At 45.2% G+C, this 23,037-nt stretch overlaps 1 protein-coding gene across 1 annotated transcript in view; it reads left to right on the forward strand.

Moving 5' to 3' along the window:
• The window catches only part of LOC139273549 (zinc finger protein 850-like), a 700,279-nt gene extending 679,273 nt beyond the window's left edge, over positions 1 to 21,006 (forward strand). The window contains exons 12-13 of the mRNA XM_070890500.1: positions 4,208 to 4,373; positions 19,315 to 21,006. The gene's annotated coding sequence lies outside the window, so the exon portion shown is untranslated. The remainder of the gene's footprint in view (positions 1 to 4,207; positions 4,374 to 19,314) is intronic.
• The last annotated feature ends 2,031 nt before the right edge of the window (positions 21,007 to 23,037 follow it).

Here is a 23,037-nt window from a genome sequence, read left to right on the forward strand (position 1 = left end):
TCACAAATCTCTCTATCTCCGCCATAAATATATTTAATGACCCAGCCTCCACAGCTCCCTGGGGCAGATAATTTCATAGATTTATAACCCTCAGAGAATAAATTTCTCCTCATCTCAGTTTTAAATCGGTGGTCCCTTATTCTAAGACTATGCCCCTAGTTTTAGTTTCCTCTATGAGTGGAAATATCCTCTCTGCATCCACCTTGTCGAGCCCCCTCATAATCTTATGTTTCAATAAGATCACCTCTCATTCTTCTGAACTCCAATGTGTATAGGCCCAACCTACTCAACCTGTCCTCATGTCAACCCCCTCATCTCTGGAATCAACCTAGTGAACCTTCTCTGAACAGCCACATATGCAAGTATATCCTTACTTAAATACGGAGATCAAAACCGTACGCAGTACTCCAGGTGTGGCCTCAACAATACCATGTACAGTTGTAGCAGGTCGTATCTGCTTTTATACTGTATCCCCCTTGCAATAAAGGCCAACATTCCAAATTGCCTTCCTCATTACTTGCTGTACATGCATACTAACTTTTTGTGTTTCGTGCTCAAGGACCCCCAGGTCTTTCTGTACTGCAGTACTTCGCAATTTTTCTCCATTTAAATTATAATTTGCTTTTCCATTATTTCTACCAAAGTGGATAACCTCATACTTGTCCACATTATGCACAAGCAGCCAAATTTTTGCCCACTCACTTAGCCTGTCTATATCTCTTTGCAGATTTTTTGTGTTCTCCTCACAATTTGCTTTCCCACCCATCTTTGTAACATCAGCAAACTTGGTTACATTACACTCGGTCCCTTCATCCAAGTAATTAATAGATTGTAAATAGTTGAGGACCCAGCACCAATCCCTGCGGCACACCACTTGTCGCTGTTTGCCAACTGGAAAATGACCCATTGATCCCGACTCTCTGTTTTCTGTTAGTTAGCCAATCCTCCACCCATGCTAATATATTACCCCCAATCCCGTGAGCTTTTATCTTGTGCAGTAATCTCTTATGTGGCACCTTATCTTCTGGAAATCTAAATACACCACATCCACTGGTTCCCCCTTATCCACCCTGCTCATTACATCCTCAAAGAACTGCAGCAAATTTGTCAAACATGATTTCCCTTTCATAAAACCATGCTGACTCTGCTTGATGGAATTTTGCTTTTCTAAATGTTCCGCTACTGCTTCCTTAGTAATGGACTCCAGCATTTTCTCAACGACAGATGTTAGGCTAATTGGTCTGTAGTTTCCTGCTTTTTGTCTGCCTCCTTTTTAAAATAGGGGTATTATATTTGCAGTTTTTCAATCTGCTGGGACCGCCCAAGAATCCAGGGAATTTTGGTAGATTACAACCAATGCATCCACTATCTCTGCAGCCACTTCTCTTAAGACTCTAGGATGTAAGCCATCAGGTCCAGGGGATTATTCCACATGTTATTCAGCCCTCCCATCACTGGGGCGCTTCAGTGAATGTTCGCATGACTAAGGCTGTCATTTTGGCCTCTTCCTGCTTATGCAGTGAAAAGATCTTCCAGACCATCTGTGAATGAGCAAGGCTATCGTGATTCACTGGTATTGAATTAAATGTCTCATTTATAACGCACATAACAGTAAGCTTCACACTTACTGTTGGCCCAACATCTCTCCTGTCACATTCAGTTCCTGTTACACCTCAGACATCAAGGTTCGAGTGTAAGCTCGCACTCGCCTTTACTAAAGGCGTGCTTTTTAAATAAGACCCGTTCTACAGTTTAACACTGTTTAGAGAAGGCCTTTATGTAAATGATTGCTAATGTTGAAATATCAGGCAGTACAAGACCACAACAGATAGGAACAAGAGGAGCCCCATCCTCCGGTTAAGCGAATCGATTCTATGACAGCTGGCAGAGCGAACTTGCTCTTTCACGCAGGCGCCAAAAAAAAAAAAGGGCCTTGTAAATGTCTTGTGTGTGTCATCCAGGTCGGGTGGCACGGATACATGTTTTATGTTTTCGCAGGTAAACTCAAAAGAGTTTCACGCAGGCGCCACTCCTGCTCCCTTACTCCATCCCGGAAGGGCAGTGTTGATTCTTGCTCTCGCGCGCAGGCGCAGTGCCGCCCCAGCGGTTGATCGGGGGAACTCCCCTCGGGGCCGCTGTGTGAGTGACGGGCAGACACAGGATGGTTGCCCCGATTACAGGGGCGGGGCCGGCATGTGAGTGACGGGCAGACACAGGACGGTTGCCCGGATTACAGGGGCAGGGCCGGTGTGTGAGTGACGGGCAGACACAGGAGGGTTGCCCGGGTTACAGGGGCGGGGCCGATGTGTGAGTGATGGGTAGGCACAGGACAGTTGCCCGGGTTACAGGGCCCGCGCTCTGTCACTGCGGGAAGTCTGCACGTGGCCTGACACACCGGGAGGGACTGTAAAGTGGGACAGTGACGGGTTGTAACTCAGCAGAGAAAATGGCGCATTTCTGTCTACAGGATTGAAAATGCGTAAGTCTCAGTTCTAATGTTTTACGTCACATAGAGACTTTAAAATGAAACGGGGGAAGGGCCGGGTTATAACCCGAGGATATGCACTGAACCTTGTCATAATAAAGGGCATGATCCGGGATATAAACCCCGGGGAATAGACTGAACCGGGTCACAAAACAGGGGCTGGTCCGGGATATAAACCCCGGGGAATGGACTGAACCGGGTTACAATACAGGGGCTGGTCCGGGATATAAACCTCGGGGAATGGACTGAGCCGGGTCACAATACAGGGGCTGGTCCGGGATATAAACCCCAGGGAATGGACTGAACCGGGTCACAATACAGGGGCTGGTCTGGGATATAAACCCCGGGGAATGGACTGAACCGGGTCACAATACAGGGGCTGGTCCGGGATATAAACCCCGGGGAATGGACTGAACCGGGTTACAATACAGGGGCTGGTCCGGGATATAAACCCCAGGGAATGGACTGAGCCGGGTCACAATACAGGGGCTGGTCTGGGATATAAACCCCGGGGAATGGACTGAACCGGGTCACAATACAGGGGCTGGTCCGGGATATAAACCCCAGGGAATGGACTGAGCCGGGTCACAATACAGGGGCTGGTCCGGGATATAAACCCCAGGGAATGGACTGAACCGGGTCACATTACAGAGGCTGGCCCGAAGATGGAGGGTTCCGTGGGTTGGTCTGCAATTTTTAATAGAAAATGATGCATTTCCGCCCACAAGACCGAAAATGGTGCCGACTCTGGCGGCTGGAAATGTAATGTGAAGCTAAACACTAAACTAACACGCAGCCCCGGAGCTGAGTGTCCGTGGAGATGCGGGAGTTAAAATGAATCAGCCAGTGAGATCAGACGGTGTGTGGAGGGTGTGTACTGAGTTAGCGGCACTCAGTGCGGGGGTCGCTACAATTCCCCTTGGTTTCTCCAGGCTGGTGAGTGCGGAGGTCAGCCGGTGTCCCCACTCTTGGTCGGGATCCAGTGTCACCTGTTGGAGGCTGTGAGTGTGGCTAGGGACATGAGAAAGGCACAGATTATTTCATTCTGCACAAACCTCATTGGTACATGTGTTTGACCTGTGAAATCAGATAATCCGGAGTTCATCGTGAAGAAAAATGTACCTGCACATTATAAGGGAGTTTTGCTATTAAATGCAAGTTCAAGGAGCTCACAGGACGGGCGATAACTATAATATTTAACGGCCGGTTCTCAAAGTGGTGGATACTCAGACAGGAATTGTGAGCGAATTGCATCTTAATTGTTAGCTCCAGACATAGCAGAGAGCTCTAGACAGTTGGAGGTAGAAACCAGTTGTTAATAAGTGTCATTCAAACAGGGCAATGCTCCAGGAAAGTTTCTGAGTTCTCTGAGCTGAATATATTGCCTGTCAGCAAACCCCCGCCCCCGAGATATCACTGAGCAAAAGCAAAACACGAGAGAAAGAAAGACAGGTGGATTCTGGGCGGGTGTGCCGTGGATGGGCTTCAGCCAAGAATATAAAGGAATGGGCAGTGATTACAGATAACGAAGGAAGTCTCCAAAACCTGAGCAACTCCTGGAAAATCCGTGGCCGGTATCTGCGGAGTTTCTAACCGCGGACTGGGGAATTATTTTTTATTTCAATTATTTTTTTATTTTATGAATAATGACAGGATAAGTTTATATCACATTCCACTTCACACCGTCTATATTGTTCTCAAGTTCTGCCCTGCCATAATTAGATCTCCTGCTAATGGAGGAATGATTGAGGAAGGTCCACAGCTGGAAGGAAACAGGGATTGTGGACTGAGGAACAACAGCAGGTGAACCAGCACCGGATTGTGAGAGCACCAATCAGTGAGCCCCTTTCGATTTGAAACAGCTTCCATAAATTGACTAGGGAGAAAGGTAAGAGAGAGTCCCATTTACTCAGATAAGCACTCATCCTCTAGACAGTATACAAAGGTTACAAGGTGAGACAGGAAATGGTGAGAATGAGACTGGGAGAGTCTGACCACCAAGCACAATTATCCAGCATGAAGCTGTGTAATGGGATGTGAAGTGAAACCAGTTTCTGTCTCTAATACACAGTTACAGTGAATCTTGTGTGCTTTAGAGTATAGGGCTTTGATCGAAGAGGTGACTCCGGTCTGAGGCAGAGCCCAGCAGATTGACACATGCCTGTTTATTAGGTGAGGGTGAACTCACACCAACACATTCGGATCTTAATGTAACAATGTCTCAGACTGAACAGAGAAACTACTTCTTGTCAATTCATTGAACAGGATGCAGAGACAAACCTCACAGATCAGCACGGCCTGTGACCAGCAGGTATGGTGTATTGTCAGATGGTGAATGCTGAGCACAGCTTCATTACCTTCCAACATTATAATACCGGGGATGGTGAAAGATATTAAATGCTGGGTGAGTGTTTACCTCCTGTTTCATTGGTCACAGAAAGTCATAACACAGAAGTAGAACAACACCGGTCAAAGCAAGCCGGGAATGTGCTTCCAAAATCACCGTTAAATGTAAAGATAACATCAGCTTCGCAGTGTATTCCGAAATGCTAAGAACCCAAACCAAGTAAAGCACAGAATATAGTCTGAAATGGGGATGGGTAATAATATTAGAAATAAAAGCACACAAAGCTAGAAACCTTCAGCGGGTCAGGCACCTTCTGCGAAGTGTGGTACACTGCCATCCTATTCATTCACAGATAATTAAAATTATAAGAAAATATGTTGATAACTACAGTCACTGAGAATTTACAATTTATTGCTTATTAAAGGTATGTAGTATAATATAACTATAAATCCAGGCTTGGATAATTGCAGTTTATTGATAACTAAACATATGTAGAATTGTAATATAACGTGAATTACAGACATGGACAATTACAATTTGTTGATGGGCACTCTCTTTAACCCTGAGCTGTGCTTCCGAACCATATCCACTCCATCATCAAGACCTCGTACATCCACCTCTGTCACATCACAGGTCTCCGCCTCATCTGCTGCTTAAAAACCCCATTAATTGCCTTTGCTTCCTCTAAACTCGACTATTCCAATGCTCTTCTAACCTCCCTCTCACTTTGCATCCTCCGTAAGCTTGAACTCACCCAAAACTCTACTGATCATATCCTAGTTTGCACCAAGTCCTGTTCACCCATCATCCCTGTGTTTACTTGCCTACATTAGCTCCCGGTCGGGTAGCACCTCGATTTAACATTGTAATCCTTGTTTTCAAGTCCCTCTATGGCCTCGCCACTGCCTCCCACTCCAATGTCCTGCAACCCGACAATCCCCAGATCTCTGCACTCCTCCAACTCAGGCCTCTTGCACATCCCCAATTTTTATCGATGCACCATTAGCGGCAGCACCTTTTGGTGCCAAGGCCCTAAGCTCTTGAATTCACTACCTAGACATCTCCGCCTCTCTACCTTTCTCTCATCCTTTAAGACGCTCCTTTATCTTTGATCACACTGTTGGTCATATCTCCATTCTGGGTGTCAAACATTATTGATGATGCAACTATGAAAGGCCCTGGGTTATTTTAATACATTAAAGGCAATATATAAATATTGGCAAGTTGCTGTTGTTGATATTTCACAATCCTACATTTGTTTAGTTAACGATACATACAGAAGAGAATGTTGAAAGGAGATTTGATGGTTGTGTTCAAAGTCATGAATGGTTTTGCTAGAGTAAATAAGGAGAAACTGTTTCCAATGGCAGAAGAGCCGGTAACCAGAGGACACAGGTTTAAGGTGACTGGCAAAAGGACCAGAAGTGACACGATGAAACATGTTTGCACACAGTGAATTCTGATCATCTGGAATGTATTGCCTGACAGGGCAACATAAGCAGGTTCAATAGTGACATCAAAAAGAGAATTGGGTAAATGCTTGAAGGTAAAATGTTTACAGGCCTATGAGGAAAGAGCCGAGTAGTTAGACTAATTGGATAGCTCTACCAGTACCGGCACGGTGGGGCGAATGGCCTCCTTCTGTGCTGTATCTTTCTATGATTCTTTGACTTTGCATTAGTCCTGGCAACTCTGGTCTACTGGTGACACACATCAGTATATTGCTGGTGTGCTGCCCATGGTTAATGGACAGAAAACTCTGGGCAGATAATCCACCAGTCCCTGGTGTGCTGTGTCCATGGGCGAGGCTCCCTGCCAGCAGCACCAACTTAGAAACAAACTAGCTTTATCGTCCCATAACATCGACATTATACTGCTTTTAATGTAGTGCCAAGTATTTTGTCCAATGTTTTGGTGCTTATTGCAAATTAGTTTGTAAAAATACGTACAACAGACTAAAAATTAAATATAAATAATCTAGAATAAGATATGGCAGAGCAGGTTGTGTGTATGGACTGCAGTATGAGAGAGTTTGTGGGCAGGGGTCTGTTCCAAAGGAATATGTTTACAGTAGATGTCTCCGTCTCGAATCTCTCCGGCTCAGAGTCATTGAGCTGGAGTGTGAGTTGGTGACATTCCCACACATAATGGAGGATGAAGAGTACCTGGACAGTTTGCTCCAGACTTCAGTCACACCACGTAGAGAGATGCAGGTTCAGAACGGGGTTGGTGTCACTGAAAGTGTGCAGAGTAAGGGAAAACCAGGTAAGACAGAAAGTGAGGATCTGCAGAAACTAGTGCTGTACAACAGATAAAATGCACTCACTAACTTTAATAAGGATAAAGACTGTCGGAAGGAAAGCCAGAATGTTGACCATAGCACCTTGGAACAGGATGCTGTCGGAAGGAGGGAGGAGGAGAGGAAGCGTAACATGGCAGTGGTAGGGGTTTCAATAATCAGGGGGACAGATAGCATCAGTGTCATAATTGCATTAAATTAAATGTTTTTGAGAAAAAAATATGTTTTTGAATTAAAAAAAAATGTTTTAACACTTAAAATAAACTTGCCTTTATAGACCGGGTATTTAATATAAAATTAAGTATTACAACTCTTACACTGGTAAAAGCAGGCCTTTTGCCGCCTTTTACCAGGCATAAGAGTTTGAAGAACATTTTCTGGGCAAGAGTTGGGTAATTAAATGTTTTAGAGAAGACATTTTTTTTTGGAAGTGCTGTAGTACAGAGGGACCTGGGAGTCCTTGTGCATGAAACACAAAGTTAGTATGCAGGTACAGCAAGTGATCAGGAAGGCCAATGGAATGTTGGTGTTTATTGCAAGGGGGGTAGAGTATAAAGGCAGGGAAGTCCTGCTACAACTATCCAGGGTATTGGTGAGGCCACACCTGGAGTATTGCATACAGTTTTGGTCTCCGTAATTAAGGAAGGATATAATTGCATTGGAGGCTGTTCAGCGAAAATTCATGAGGTTGATTCCGGAGATGAGGGGGTTGACTTATGAAGATAGGTTGGCCCTATACTCATTGGAGTTCAGAAGAATGAGAGGTGATCTTATCGAAACATATAAGATAATGAGGAGGCTCGATAAGGTGGATGCAGAGAGGATATTTCCACTCGTAGGGCAAACTAAAACTAGGGGACATAGTCTCAGACTAAGGGGCCACCCATTTAAAACTGAGATGAAGAGAAGTTTCTTCTGAGGGTTGTAAATCTGTGGAATTCTCTGCCCCAGAGAGCTGTGGAGGCTGGGTCATTGAATATATTTAAGACAGAGATGGACAGATTTTTGAGCGATAAGGAGTAAAAGGTTATGGGGAGCGGGCAGGGAAGTGGAGTTGAGTCCATGATCAGATCAGCCATGATCTTATTAAATGGTGGAGCAGGCTCGAGGGGCCGGGTGGCCTACTCCTGCTCCTATTTCTTACGTTATGTAATTAGCCCAGGTATCAGCCCATGAAAGCCCCTCTCCCTGGGGATGCAGGCGATCTGTCAAAAGACACTTTGACAGATTTCAAGTGCTGGGTTCATGCACATCGCGCGCCTAAACGTGGGGCTTGTGGGGACTGTTTGGACACATGCGCACATCGTACGCATAACATGGAGGCCGCAATTTCAGGGCCAATAACGCAATGCCTCAAAAAAAATCTCATCTCGTCTCTGGCTCTTTTGCCAATTTCATCAAATCTGTATCCTCTTTATACCAACCCTTCTGCCAGTAGATACAGTTTCTCCTCATTTATTCTATCAAAATAGCAAAATGCCTCATGATTTTGAATGTCTCTATTAAGTCTCGTGTTAACATTCTCTGATTTAAGGAGAACAATTCCATCTTTTCTAGTCTCTTCATGTAACTCAAGTCCCTTGTCTTGGTACCATTCTAATAAATCTGCTCTGTACCCGCTCCAAGGCCCTGAGAGCATTCCTAAAGTTTGCTGGCAAGATTTGGCCACACTGCTCCAGGTGAGGACTAACCAAGGTTTAGCATCACCTACTTGCTTTCACTCGGGGGGGAAAACTGTAGCAGATGGAGATCAACATGGGAAAGTGTGAGGTATTCATGTTGGACCTAAAATGGATGGATGACTATTTTCTAAATGGTTCGAAGTTAGGGACTGTGGATGAGCAGTGAGAATTACAGGAGCAAGTACAGAAATCACTAGAAGCTGGTTAAAATAAGTAAAATGCTTATGGAATGTTGGGCTTTATTTCAAGGGCCGCAATATAAAGGGGTAGTAGCAGCTGTGTTCCAGCTGTACAGAGCTTGGGTTAGATCCATTTAGAGCACCGTGTCAAGTTCTGGGCACCTCACCTCAGGAAGGATTTCTTGGCTGCGGAGATGGTGCAGCTCAGATGTACCAGAATGATAGCGGGGCTAAAAGCTTTAAATTATGAGGATTGATTGCACAGATAAAGCTTTCATTCCCTAGATTCTCCAAGATTAAGGGGTTATCTAATTGAGGTATTTAAGATGATCAAAAGAATTGATAGGATAGAAAGATTTAAGATATTTCTTTGGTGGAGTAGTCCAGAAAAAGGGGGCATAACCATAAACGCAGAGCTCGGCCGTTCAGGGATGATGTCAGAAAGCACTGCTTTACACACTAGTGGAAATCTGGAACACTCGCTCTCAAAAAACTGTGAGGCTCGGTCAATTGAAAATTACAAAACTCTGATTGATCAATTTTCTTGGGCAATGGTATTTAGGGTTACGGAACCAAGGCGTGTAGATGGAGTTAAGATACAGCTCAACCATGATAGAATTAAATGGAGGAACAAGCTCAAGGGGATGAGTGGTCTCATGGTCCTATATTCAATATTCCCATGTCTCTATTTATAATGCCAATGGTCCTGCATACTTTACTAAAAGCCTTATGGTCCTGTCCTGTCACCTTCGAAGATTTCTGCATGTATACCCCAAGATTTTTCTGTTCCTGCAACCCCTTTAAAATTGAACCACTTAGTTAATATTGCATCGCCTCATTCTTCCTTCCAAATTGCATCACTTCACCTTCTCTGCATTAAATTTCCCCTGCCATGTGCCTGCCCATTTTACCAGTGTATCGATGTTCTCCTGAAGTCTTCTGCTATCCTGTTTACAACTTTTCTGAGTTTCATATCATCTACAAACTTTGAAATGATACCCTCTATATCCGAGTCCTGGTTATTAATATATATCTAACAGAGCAGTGGTTCAAATAATAACCCTGGGGACCCTGGGTATTCTTCCCTCCAGTGTGAAAAATATCGGTTCACGGCTACTTTCTGCTTTCTGTCCCTTCGTCAATTTATTATCCACGCTGCTGCTGCTCCTGTAATATCATTGGCTTCAATTTTGTTGACCAGTCTATTATGTGGCACTTTATCAAACGCCTTCTGATAGTCCATACACGCAACATCAACTACCTTTATCAACCCTCTCCTATTTCATAGATTAACTCAATCAAGTTGGTCAGACCTGATTTGCCATTCGAGAAATCCATTTGGCTGTTGCTAATTAACCCAAGTTATTCCAAGTGAGAATTAATTTTAGTTTGGATTTTTGGCCCTAGAAGTTTCCTCAACACCGCTTTTAGGCTGAGTCGCCTGCAGTTATTTGGTTCACCAATTTCCCCCTTTTTGAACAGGGACGTAACATTTGCAACCTTCCAGTCCTCTGGCACCTCTCCCATATCCAAGGATTGGAAGATTGTGGCAGAGCGGGTGACTTTTTTACTTTGAGCTCTCAGCAGTTTTAGTACCTCCTCTTAACCTAGTTATATCCAGTCTAATTTTTCTACCACCTCCTCCTTTACTGTCACATTGGCAGCATCCTCTTCTTTAGTGAATACAGATGCAAAGTATTAATTTAGTCCCCCAGCCTGTTCTCTGCTTCCACAAGATGATGGCCTTAATTGTCCTTACTCGGCCCCAACCTTTCCTTTACCAAATCCGTGCCCATCTTTCCTGGAACTCAATGTTTGAATCCCTTCGATCCAGTTTCCACCCCTGCCACAGTACTGAATCAGCTCTTATCAAAGTCACAAATGACATCCTTTGTGACTGTGACAAAGGCTAACTATCCCTCCTCATCCTTCTAGGCCTGTCTACAGTCTTTGACACGGTTGATCATTTCATCCTCCTCCAACACCTCTCCACCGTCGTCCAGTTAGGTAGGAATGCACTCGCCTGGTTCTATTCTTAGCTGTATAACCATAGGCATTAAATCACCTGCAATGGCTTCTCTTCCCACTCACGCATCGTTACCTCTGGTGTCCCCCATGGATCTATCCTTCGCTCCCACCTTTTCTCATCTATATGCTGTCTTTTGGTGACATCATACAAAAACGTGGCATCAGTTTCCATGCTGACGACATCCAGCTGTATCTCACCATCACTTCTCTCGACCCCTCCACGGTCCCTAAATTGACAGACTGCATGTCCTACTGGATGAGCAGAAGTTTTCTCCAATTACATATCCTTTGGACGCCATTTCCTTTGGTCCCTGCCTTGAACTGAGTTCCCTAGCCACTGACTCCATCCCTCTCCCTGGTATCTGTATGAGTGATCCAGACCTTTCACAAACTTGGTGTCACATTTGTCCATGAAGTGAGCTTCTGACCACATAGGTGGGGTAGCGTTGCTGATTAAACAGGAGATTAACGCAATAGTAAGGAAGGACATTAGTGTGGAATCTGTATGGGTAGAGCTACGGAACACCAAAGGGCAGAAAACGCTAGTGGGAGTTGTGAACAAACCACCAAACGGTAGTAGTGAGGTTGGGGACAGCATCAAACAGGAAATTAGAGATGCGTGCAATAAAGGTACAGCAGTCATCAGGTGTGACTTTAATCTACATATTGATTGGGCTAACCAAACTGGTAGCAATGCATTGGCGGAGGATTTCCTGGAGTGTATTAGGGATAGTTTTCTAGACTAATATGTCAAGGAGCCAACTAGAGGGCTGGCCATCCTAGACTGGGTGTTGTGTAATGAGAGAGGATTAATTAGCAATCTTGTTGTGTGAGGCCCCTTGGGAAAGAGTGACCATAATATGGTAGAATTCTTCATTAAGATGGAGGGTGACACAGTTAATTCAGAGATGAGGGTCCTGAACTTAAAGAAAGGTAACTTCGACAGTATGAGACGTGATTTGGCTAGGATAGACTGGCGAATGATACTTAAAGGGTTGACGGTGGATGGGCAATGGCAGACGTTTAAAGATCACATGGATGAACTTCAATAATTGTACATCCCTGTCTGATGTAAAAATAAAACGGGGAAGGTGGCTCAACCGTGGCTTACAAGGGAAATTAGGGATAGTGTTAAATCCAAGGAAGAGGCATATAAATTGGCCAAAAAAAAGCAGCAAACCTGAGGACTGGGAGAAATTTAGAATGCAGCAGAGGAGGACAAAGGGTTTAATGAGGAGGGGGAAAATAGAATATGAGAATAAGCTTCCAGGAAAGATAAAAACTGACTGCAAAAATTTCTACAGATACGTGAAGAGAAAAAGATTAGTGAAGACAAATGTAGGTCCCTTACAGTCAGAATCAGGTGAATTTATAATGGGGAACAAAGAAATGGCAGACCAATTGAACAAATACTTTGGTTCCGTCTTCACTAAGGAAGACACAAATAACCACCTGGAAATACTAGGGGACCGAGGGTCTAGCGAGAAGGAGGAACTGAAGGAAATCCTTTAGTCAGCAAATTGTGTTAGGAAAATTGATGGGATTGAAGGCCGATAAATCCCCAGGACCTGATAGTCTGCATCCCAGAGTACTTAAGGAAGTGGCCCTAGAAATAGTGGATGCATTTGTGGTCATTTTGCATCATATGGACTGGAGGGTAGCTAATGTAACCCCACTTTTTTAAAAAAAAAAGGAGGGAGCAAGAAAACGGAATTATAGACTGGTTAACCTGACATCAATGATGGGGGAAAATGTTGGAATCAATTATTAAAGATGCATTAATAAATTATTATGAGCAGCGCATTTGGAAAGCAGTGACAGGATTGGTCCAAGTCGGCATGGATTTATGAACGGGAAATCCTGCTTGACAAAACTTCTAGAAGTTTTTTGAGGATGTAACTAGTAGAGTGAACAAGGGGGAGCCAGTGGATGTGGTGTATTTAGACTTTCAAAAGGCTTTTGAGAAGGTCCTACACAAGAGATTAGTGTGCAAAATTAAAGCACACGGTATTGGGGATAATGTATTGACATGGATAGAGAACTGGTTGGCAGACAGGAAGCAAAGGGTAGGAATAAACAGGTTCTTTTCAGAATGGCAGGCAGTGATTGTGGGGTACCACAAGGTTCAGTGCTGGGACCCCAGCTATTTACAATATACATTAATGATTTAGATGAAGGAATTGAGTGTAATATATCCAAGTTTGCAGATGACACTAAGCTGGGTGGCAGTGTGAGCTGTGAGGAGAATGCTAAGAGGCTGCATGATGACTTGGACAAGTTAGGTGCATGGGCAAATACATGGCAGATGCGGTATAATGTAGATAAATGTGAGTTTATTCACTTTGGTGGTAAAAACAGGAAGGCAGATTATAAGAACATAAGAATTAGGAACAGGAGTAGGCCATCTAGCCCCTCGAGCCTGCTGCGCCATTCAATAAGATCATGGCTGATCTGGTCGTGGACTCAGCTCCACTTACCCGCCCTCTCCCCGTAACCCTTAATTCCCTTATTGATAATTATCTGAATGGTGACAGATTAGTAAAAGGGAGGTGCAACGAGACCTGGGTGTGATGGTACATCAGTCATTGAAAGTTAGCATATAGGTACAGCAGTCGGTGAAGAAGGCAAATGGCATGTTGGCCTTCATAGCGAGAGAATTTGCGTATAGGAGCAGGGAGGTCTTATTACAGTTGTACAGGGCCTTGGCGAGGCCATACCTTGAATATTGTGTACAGTTTTGGTCTCCTAGTCTGAGGAAGGACATTCTTGCTATTCAGGGAGTGCAGCGAAGGTTTACCAGACTGAACCTGGGATGACAGGACTGACATATGAAGAAAGACTGGATCGACTAGGCTTATGTTCAATGGAATTTAGAAGAGTGAGAGGGGATCTCATAGAAACATATAAAATTCTGACGGGATTGGACAGGTTAGATTCAGGAAGAATGTTCCCGATGTTGGGGAAGTCCAGAACCAGGGGCCACAGTCTAAGGATAAGGGGTAAGCCATTTAGGACCGAGATGAGGAGAAACTTCTTCACTCAGAGAATTGTGAACCTGTGGAATTCTCTACCACAGAAAGTTGTTGAGGCCAGTTTGTTAGGAAGTTAGATGTAGCCCTTGCGGCTAAAGGATCAAGGGGTTTGGAGAGAAAGCAGGAATGTGGTACTGAAGTGCATGATCAGCCATGATATTGAATGGTGGTGCACACTCGAAGGGCCAAATGGCCTACTCCTGCACCTATTTTCTATGTTTCCATATCTGCAGTATATGTAAAACCGCCTATTTCCATCCCTGTAACATCGCACGTCTCTGCCCCTGCCTCAGCTCATCTGCTGCTGAAACCCTCATCCATGCCTTTGTTACCTCTAGACTTGATTACTCCCACATTATATCCAACATAAACTTGTGATCATCCAAAATTCGACTGCCCCATGTCCTAACTTGCACCAAGTCCTGCTCACCTATTACCCCTGTGCTTGCTGACCTATATTGACTTCCCGTTAAATAATGCCTCAATTTCAAAATTCTCATCCATTTTTACAAATTTCTCTCCATGGCCTCGACCCTCCCTATCTCTATGATCTCCATCAGCCCCACAACTTCCAGAGATGTCTGCGCCCCTCTAATTCTGTCCTCTTGAGCATTCCTGATTATAATCGCTCAACCATCGGTGGCCAAGCCTTCTGTTGCCTAGGCTCCAAGCTCTCAAACTCTGTCCCTAAACCTCTCTGCCTCTCTATCCTCCTTCAAGATGCTCCTTAAAGCCTACCCCATTAACCAAGCTTTTGGTCATCTCCATAATTTCTTGTATGGCTTGGTGTCAAGTTTTTTTTCTTGTAACATCCTGTGAAGACCTTGGGATGTTTTACTATGTTAAAGGCACTGTCAATACAAGTGGTTGTTATATGTTTATAAAAGACCTTAGTGTTCCCTATTATGTTGCCACTAATTATTTATGATATATTCTCCTTGTCCCTCTGTTGTCACTATTGTGGGTTTACTTTACTAGTGGCAGCGTTAGTGAAACAACAAAGTACTGCATTTTAAAAAGTCTCAAATTGGTTTTAAATTAATTCAATCGCTCTTACATTTCCACTAAGGATGCTGAAGGATAGTTTGATTGGACGCATATGCGAGGGCACACACACAGCGAGATGCGTGCTCAAATGGAGAATTATGATTGTAAAACAGCAATCAAATCTACCGCTTACATATTGATGGTGTTTTCTGAGATCCCTGAGCTTACAGCTGTTGTACTGATGGCATTGGAGGGACTTGATATCAACTATCTTGCAACTGCACTCATGAAATCCAAACTGTCCAGCCTTTAGCCCTCCATTCACCACGACATATCTGCAGCTACCGATCTGCTCAACCACGACCTTTGAAGCCCTGGTCCATATTAAAACAATTACTGTCTCTCACCCTGGTCATTCCCCATACGGCCCTCATCTTCGCTCCCTTAATTCCAAGAGACGCAGATTTGAACGGACATGGTGGATAACTGGTTTAACCATTCACCGTCAGATCTGGCTGGACAACATAAAGCATTATCGGGTCCTGTTCTCATCTGCCAAAATGTGGAATCTGGAATGCAACGATAAACCTCGGCTTCTATTCTCTGCTAACCATCCTCTTAAACCTCTGTCTCATACACCTTCACCTCCAACAACAAGTGCGAGGAACTCATGGACTCCATTGTCCCTAAGATTGAGACCATTTGTTTAGCTGCCTCTACCACTTCTCTTCCTTCCCCTAGCCCACCGGGCCAAACTTCCTTTAAGGATGCTGCCTGCACTATCCTTGAACTCACATTTTTCTCCAGTTTCTCTCTGATCTCCCCTCATGACCTTTCTGAGCTCATCTTGTCCAAGAGACCCACTTCCTGCCCCCTTGACCCTATTCCCACTAAACTGCTGACCATCCAACTTTCTTTTCTGGATCACATGTTAGCTCACATTTCTAATGGTTCTCTCTCCTCAGCAACTGTCCCCATCGCCCTCAAATTTTTCATCATTTCCCCCTCTCAAAAAAAGCAATCCTTTTCTCCTCTGTCCTTGCAAACTACCGCCCTATCTCCTGCCTCCCTTTCCTCTCAAGCCTTGAATGTGTTGTCGTCTCCCAAATCCGTGGCTATCCTTCCCGGACCTCCATGTTTGAATCCCTTCAATCTGGTTTCTGCCCCTGCCACAGGGCTCCCAAAAGTCACAAATGACATCCCTTGTTACTGTGACAAAGATAAACTATCCCTCCTCGTCCTTCTTGACTTGACTACAGCCTTTGACACAGTTAACCACTCTATCCTTCTCCAATGCCTTTCCACTGTCGTCCAACTGGGAGGGACTGTACTCGCCTAGTTCCATTCTTATCTATCTAATCGTAGTCAGAAAATCACCTGCAATGGCTTCTCACTCCTGCATTCTTACCTCTGGGGTTTCCCAAGGATCTTTCCTTGGACCTCTCCTATTTCTCATCTACATGTTGCCCCTTGGCGTCATTTTCCAAAAATACAGCGTTGGTTTCCACATGTACGCTGTTGACACCCAGCTCTACCTCACCACCACTTCTCTCGACCCCTCCACGGTCTCTAAATTGTCAGACTGCTAGTCCGCAATCCTGTTCCACATGCGCAGATATTTTTCTCCAGTTGAATATTGGGAAGACCAAACCCATTTTTTGTTCCTCGCCACAAACTGCGTTCCCGAGGCACTGACTCTCTCCCTCGCCCTAACATCTGTCTGAGGCTGAACCACACTGTTCGCAACCTTGGTTTCATACTTTACCCTGAAATGAGCTTCCAGCCACATATCTGCAGCATTTCTAAGACTGCCTAATTCCACCTCCATAACATCGCCACCTCTGCCCTTGGCTCAACTCATCCGCTGCTGAAACCCTCATCCATGCCTTTGTTACCTCTAGACCTGACTATTCCAATGCACTCCTGGCTGGCCTCCCACATTCTATCCTTTGTAACCTTGTGGTAATCCAAAAGTCGGCAGCCCGTGTTCTAACTCACACCAAGTCCTGCTCACCAATCACCCCTGTGTTTGCTGACCTACATTGGCTTCCAGTTAAGCAACGCCTTGATTTCACAATTCTCATTCCGGTTTTTAAATCCCTCCATGGCCTCGCCCCTCCCTATCTTTTGTAATCTACTCCAGCCCCACAAGCCCCCTAGAGATCTGCACTCCACTAATTCTGCCCTCCTGATCACTCAACCATCGGTGGCTGTGCGTTCTGTTACCTGGGCCCTAAGCTCTGGAACTCCCTCTCTAAACTTTCCACCTCTCTTTCCTCCTTCAAGATGCTCCTGAAAACCTAGCTCTTTAACCAAGATTTTGGGCATCTGCCCTGATGTGGCTCGGGGTCAATATTCTTGTCTTCTAAACTCCTGTGAAGCACCTTGGGGCATTTTACTACGTTAAAGGCGCCATATCAATAAATGTTGTTGTTAACATGGCATCCTTCTCCTTCTCATTGTAATATTTCTGTATAATCCTTCTATTAATATATTTATTACAGAGCATCAGTATCTGGGAATGCCTGTAACCACCACAGCTGAAAGTCCAAACAGGGGAGAAGATCCAACATCTTCAAGAATGAGAATGGGCACAGCTAGGTTCTTGGGACACTGGTGGATGGGAAGGGACGGGTGATCTGAACTGTCGACCAACAATGGTTTTACAAAAAAAGGTCGATGAAACAGTGGGAAGGGGATCAGCTGGTGCGACTGGAGGGTTGGGGAATGTCTGCATCTGAGACGAGAGTTGAATTAATAAAACTGTTGGAGCTAAAAGAGAAGATTTATGAAATAGTGAAAGGTTATTTGCAAGAAAAGGGAAGGAGGATTTGTAGTAGTGAGGGATAAAGTCATTGTTTAAAAAAAAAAAGAAATGGGTTAGAGTCAGCATTCCAAACGTTGGAGCTGGAATTGATTTTTGTGCTGGTGAATATACAAAACATGCCAACATTCAGAAGCATTCGAGATGTGACCTGGTATCTATAAGGCAGGGCCTGGGTTTCACAGGGACTGTTTCTGGTGAAGGGAAGAGCACAATATTTGTGGATGCCAACAATAATAGAAAGTTCAGTGACAGCACAAGAACAGCATCAACAACATAATTATCTTCATCATTGGCAATCTCTCGGCATCGAGGAACACTTGCTTCCACTCTTAACATGAGTTAAGAGCTGGGTGATTCAATATGATCTTATTGAATGGCGGAGCAGGCTCGAGGGGCCAAATGGCCTATTCCTGCTAATTCTTATGTGCTTATTCCCCAGCCCAGATCCTGTCTCTATTAAATGCAATGGTCCCAACACTGACCCTGGGGGACACCACTGTTTACATCCCTCCAGTCTGAAGAACATCCATTAACCACTATTCTCTGTTTTCTCCCCTTTACCCAACTTCCTCTCCACGCGGCCCCACTCCCTTTAATACCACAAGCCTTAATTTGATCAACAAGCCTCCTGTCCGGCACCTTATCAAACACCTTTTGACAATCCATCTGCACAACATCCACTGCATTTCCTTTCTCACTGCACTGTGTTATTTCCTGCAATAATCCCTACTGTCTGTCCTGAATCAATCCATTTCACTACCAAATGTTGCGACATTTACTTCTGTAGTTAGAATCCCCCACGTAGGGGTAAAGTGCTCTATCAATGACACCAGGAGCCCAGACGTGGGACTGGGCTGTGCTCTGAGCAGGCGCAATACCAGTGGTGGAGGTGGTCTGACGCAGAAGAGACGTTCCGCGAGTCGGTAGGAGCTTATGGGCTCATCAGAGGAATTGGACCTCTGGGAGGGCTGGGCAGCTTCATAAACACCTGGTGTAGGCCTCAGACCCCGAATACGAGCCCGCAGAACCCATGTATGATCCGCGGTGATCGACCTGACCTCTCTGGGTAACTTGCCAAATTCTTGGACAGGATCAGGGTGTCTGCGTGGCCATCTTGGTACAGGAACAGAGGGTGGGCGGGGCTTTAGGGTCCCAGTGACCTCGAGAGAAAATAATTTCCTATTTATTCTCAGTCTGCACACACGGGATGTAGAACTGAACCCAACCAGAGAAGAGGGAGTGAGAAAACTGCAGAGGGAAGAAAGAAATGATGGAGTTGGTGCGATGAGTTTGGATTTCAGCACAGGGTGGAGGGAAAGTGTGTGGGACAGGAATTTACAGCTTTGGGGGAACAAGAGAGGAAAGAATGTTCCATAGGAACTAGGATTGTCTGTCCTCAATTTCTATCCTGCACTTCCAGTGCTGACTTTTGTAAACTCCTTTTACAGGATATTGGAAAAGGAGGATTTACAGATGGGAAACTCGAACCAATCATATGAAGATCTGACAGAGTTACTCGATTCACCTGTATATCATCGGCCTTTGATTGTGGAAGGAAAAACGTTTGTCTGTTCTGTATATGGGAAAAGATTTTAAACATTCGTGTGAATGGAAAAGCACCGAGACACACACACCCGAGTGAGAGTGTTCCAGTGCACTGACTGTGGAAAGAGCTTTAACCAGTTACACAGCCTGAAAAAACATCGCACCATTCACGGCGGGGAGAAACTGTAAACGTGTTGTGTGTGTGGACGAGGCTTCAACTGATCGTCCAACCTGGATAGACACGAGGACACCCGAACCATGGAGAAACCGTGGAAATGTGGAGACTGGGAAGGGATTCAATTGTCCCTCTGCGCTGGAAACTCATCGACGCCGTCACAACGGAGAGAGGCCATTCACCTGCCCCGTGTGTGGGAAGGGATTCACTCGTTCATCCAACCTGCTGGTACACGAGCGAACACACTGGGGAGAGGCCATTCACCTGCTCCGTGTGTGAGAAGGGATTCACTCGTTCATCTGACCTCACTGAACACCAGCGTGTTCACACTGCGGAGAGGCCGTTTACCTCTCCCGTGTGTGGGAATGGCTTCACTCAGTCATCCAACCTGCGGATACACCAATGCACTCACACTGGGGAGAGGCCATTCATCTGCTCCGAGTGTGGTAACGGCTTCACTTGTTTATCCAACCTGCTGACACACCAGCGAGTTCACACTGGGGAGAGGCCGTTCATCTGTTCTGAATGTGGGAAGGCCTTCATTCGATCATCCAACCTGCTGGAACACCAGCGAATTCACACTTGAGAGAAGCCATTCATCTGCTCTGAATGTGGGAAGGGATTCACTGATTCATCCACCCTGCTGAAACACCAACGCATTCACACTGGGGAGAGGCCATTCACCTGCTCTGAATGTGGGAAGGGATTCACTCAGTCATCCAACCTGCTGAGACACCAGCGAGCTCACAAGTGGCTGCAGGAGTTGGACTCTGCTGATATTGTTGTCGTTAATCACATCCAGGACTGAACCATGTTCACTCGGACCGTGGGGTTTGTTGCCGCTGGTGTAATTAATCCCTGTAACTGGGCTTGAGTTTAATTTTCTGGATATCATTGAATCATAGAATGGCTACAGCACAGAAGGAGGCCTTTCGGACTGTCGAGCCCGTGCCGGCTCTCTGCAAGAGTACTTCAGCCAGTCTCACTCCCCGCCCTTTCCCCGTGGCCCTGCAAATATTTTATTTCCGGTACTTATCCAATTCCCTCTTTGAAAGCCACGATTGAATCTGCCTCCACCACCCTTTCAGGCAGTGCATTCCAGATCCTAACCACTCGCTGCTTAAAGAAAAGTTTTTTTCATGTCACCTTTGGTTCTTTTGCCAATCATCTTGAATCTGTGTCCTCTGGTTCTCGACCCTTCCGCCAATGGGAATATTTTCTCTCTACTCTGTCCAGACCCCTCATGATTTTAGAGCACCTCTATCAAATCTCCTCTCGACCTTCTCTGTTCTGTGAAGAACAACCCCAGCTTCACCAGTCTATCCATGTAACTGAAGTCCCACATCCCTGGAATCATTTTTGTAAATCTGTTCTGCACCCTCTGTCAAACAACTGTCAAATAAATCAGCTTTGTTTCCTACATACTGTGAGTCGATTCTTGATTTCTCCAAGAGGAGACTAATTGATGTCCTGTTACCCACTGTTCTGTTTTTGAACCTTTTCTCCTTTGTTAAAGGAAGACTTGTATTTATAAAATGCTTTTCACAGCCTCTGTTTTAGTGATGTTGGTTGAGGGATAAATGTTAGCCAGGACACCGGAGAGATCTCTTCGAAATAACATCAAGGAATCTTTTACGTCGACTTGAGAGGTTAGATGGTTCTGTTTGTTTTTTTTAATTAGGCGTCGCTGGTAAGGCCAGCATTTATTGCCCATCCATAATTGCCCTTGAGAAGATGGTGGTGAGCCACCTTCTTGAACTGCTGCAGTTCGTCTGGTGATGGTACTCCCACAGTACTGTAGGGAGAGAGTTCCAGGATTTTGACCCAGCGATAATGAAGGAATGGCGATATGCTTCCAAATCAGGATGGTGTGTGACTTGGAGGGGAACGTGGAGGTGATGGTGTTCCCATGCGCCTGCTGCCTTTGTCCTTCTAGGTGGTAGAAGTTGTGGGTTTGGGAGGTGCTGCCGAAGAAGCCTTGGCGTTGCTGCAGTGCATCTTGTACGTGGTAAACACTGCAGCCACGGTACGTCGATAATGGAGGGAGTGAACGTTTAAGGTGGTGGATGGGGTGCCAATCAAGTGGGCTGCTTTGTCCTGGATGGTGTCGAGCTTCTTGAGTGTTGTTGGAGCTGCATTCATCCAGGCAAGTGCAGAATATTCCATCACACTCCTGACTTGTGCCTTGTAGATGGTGGAAAGGCTTTGGGGAGTCAGGAGGTGAGACACTTGCCACAAAATACCCAGCCTCTGACCTGCTTTTGTTACCACAGTATTTATGTGGCTGGTCCAGTTAAGTTTCTGGTCAATGGTAACCCCAAGGATGTTGATGGTAGGGGATTTGGCGAGGGTAATGCCAATGAATGTTATGGGGCGGTGGTTAGACTCTTGCTTGTTGGAGATAGTCATTGCCTGGCACTTTTGTGTTGTGAATGTTACTTGCCACTTATCAGCCCAAGCCTGAATGTTGTCCAGATCTTGCTGTATGCAGGCATGAACTGCTTCATTATCTGAGGAGTTGCGAATGGAACTGAACACTTTGTAGTCATCAGCGAACATCCCCATTTCTGACCTTATGAAGAAAGGAAGGTCATTGATGAAGCAACTGAAGATGGTTGGGCCTGGGACACTGCCCTGAGGAACTCCTGCAGCGGTGTCCTGGGGCTGTGATAATTGACCTCCAACCACCACAACCATCTTCCTTTGTGCTAGGTATGATTCTAGCCAGTGTAGAGTTTTCCCCCAGATTCCCATTGACTTCAGTTTTACTAGGGCTCCTTGATGCCACACACGGTCAAATGCTGCCTTGATGTTGAGGGAAGTCACTCTCACCTCACCTCTGGAATTCAGCTCTTTTATCCATGTTTGGACCAAGGCTGTGATGAGGTCTGGAGCCGAGTGGTCCTGGCGGAACCCAAAGTGGGTATCGGTGAGCAGGTTATTGGTGAGTAAGTGCCGCTTGATAGCACTGTTGGCAACACCTTCCGTCACTTTACTGATGATTGAGAATAGACTGATGGGGTGGTAATTGACCGGATTGTATTTGTCCTGCTTTTTATGGACAGGACATACCTGGACAGTTTTCCACATCGTCTGATAGATGTCAGTGTTGTAGCTGTATTGGAACAGCTTGGCTAGATACGCGGCTAGTTCTGGAGCACAAGTCTTGAGCACAACAGCAGATATGTTGTCAGAGCCCATAGCCTTTGCTGTATCCAATGCATTCAGCCATTTCTTGACATCACATGGAGTGAATCGAATTGGTTGAAGACTGGCTTCCTTAGGAGGAGGCCGAAATGGATCATCCTCTTGGCATTTTTAGCTAAAGATGGTTGTAAACACTTCAGCCTTTTCTTCTCAGAAGATCAAGATATAGAATCAGTTTGGGTGGAGATAAGAAATAATAAGGGAAATAAATCACTGGTGGGAGTAGTCTATAGGCTCCCTAACA

The sequence above is a fragment of the Pristiophorus japonicus genome, chromosome 9 (genome assembly GCF_044704955.1).
Source record: "Pristiophorus japonicus isolate sPriJap1 chromosome 9, sPriJap1.hap1, whole genome shotgun sequence".
Lineage (NCBI taxonomy): Eukaryota > Metazoa > Chordata > Chondrichthyes > Pristiophoridae > Pristiophorus > Pristiophorus japonicus.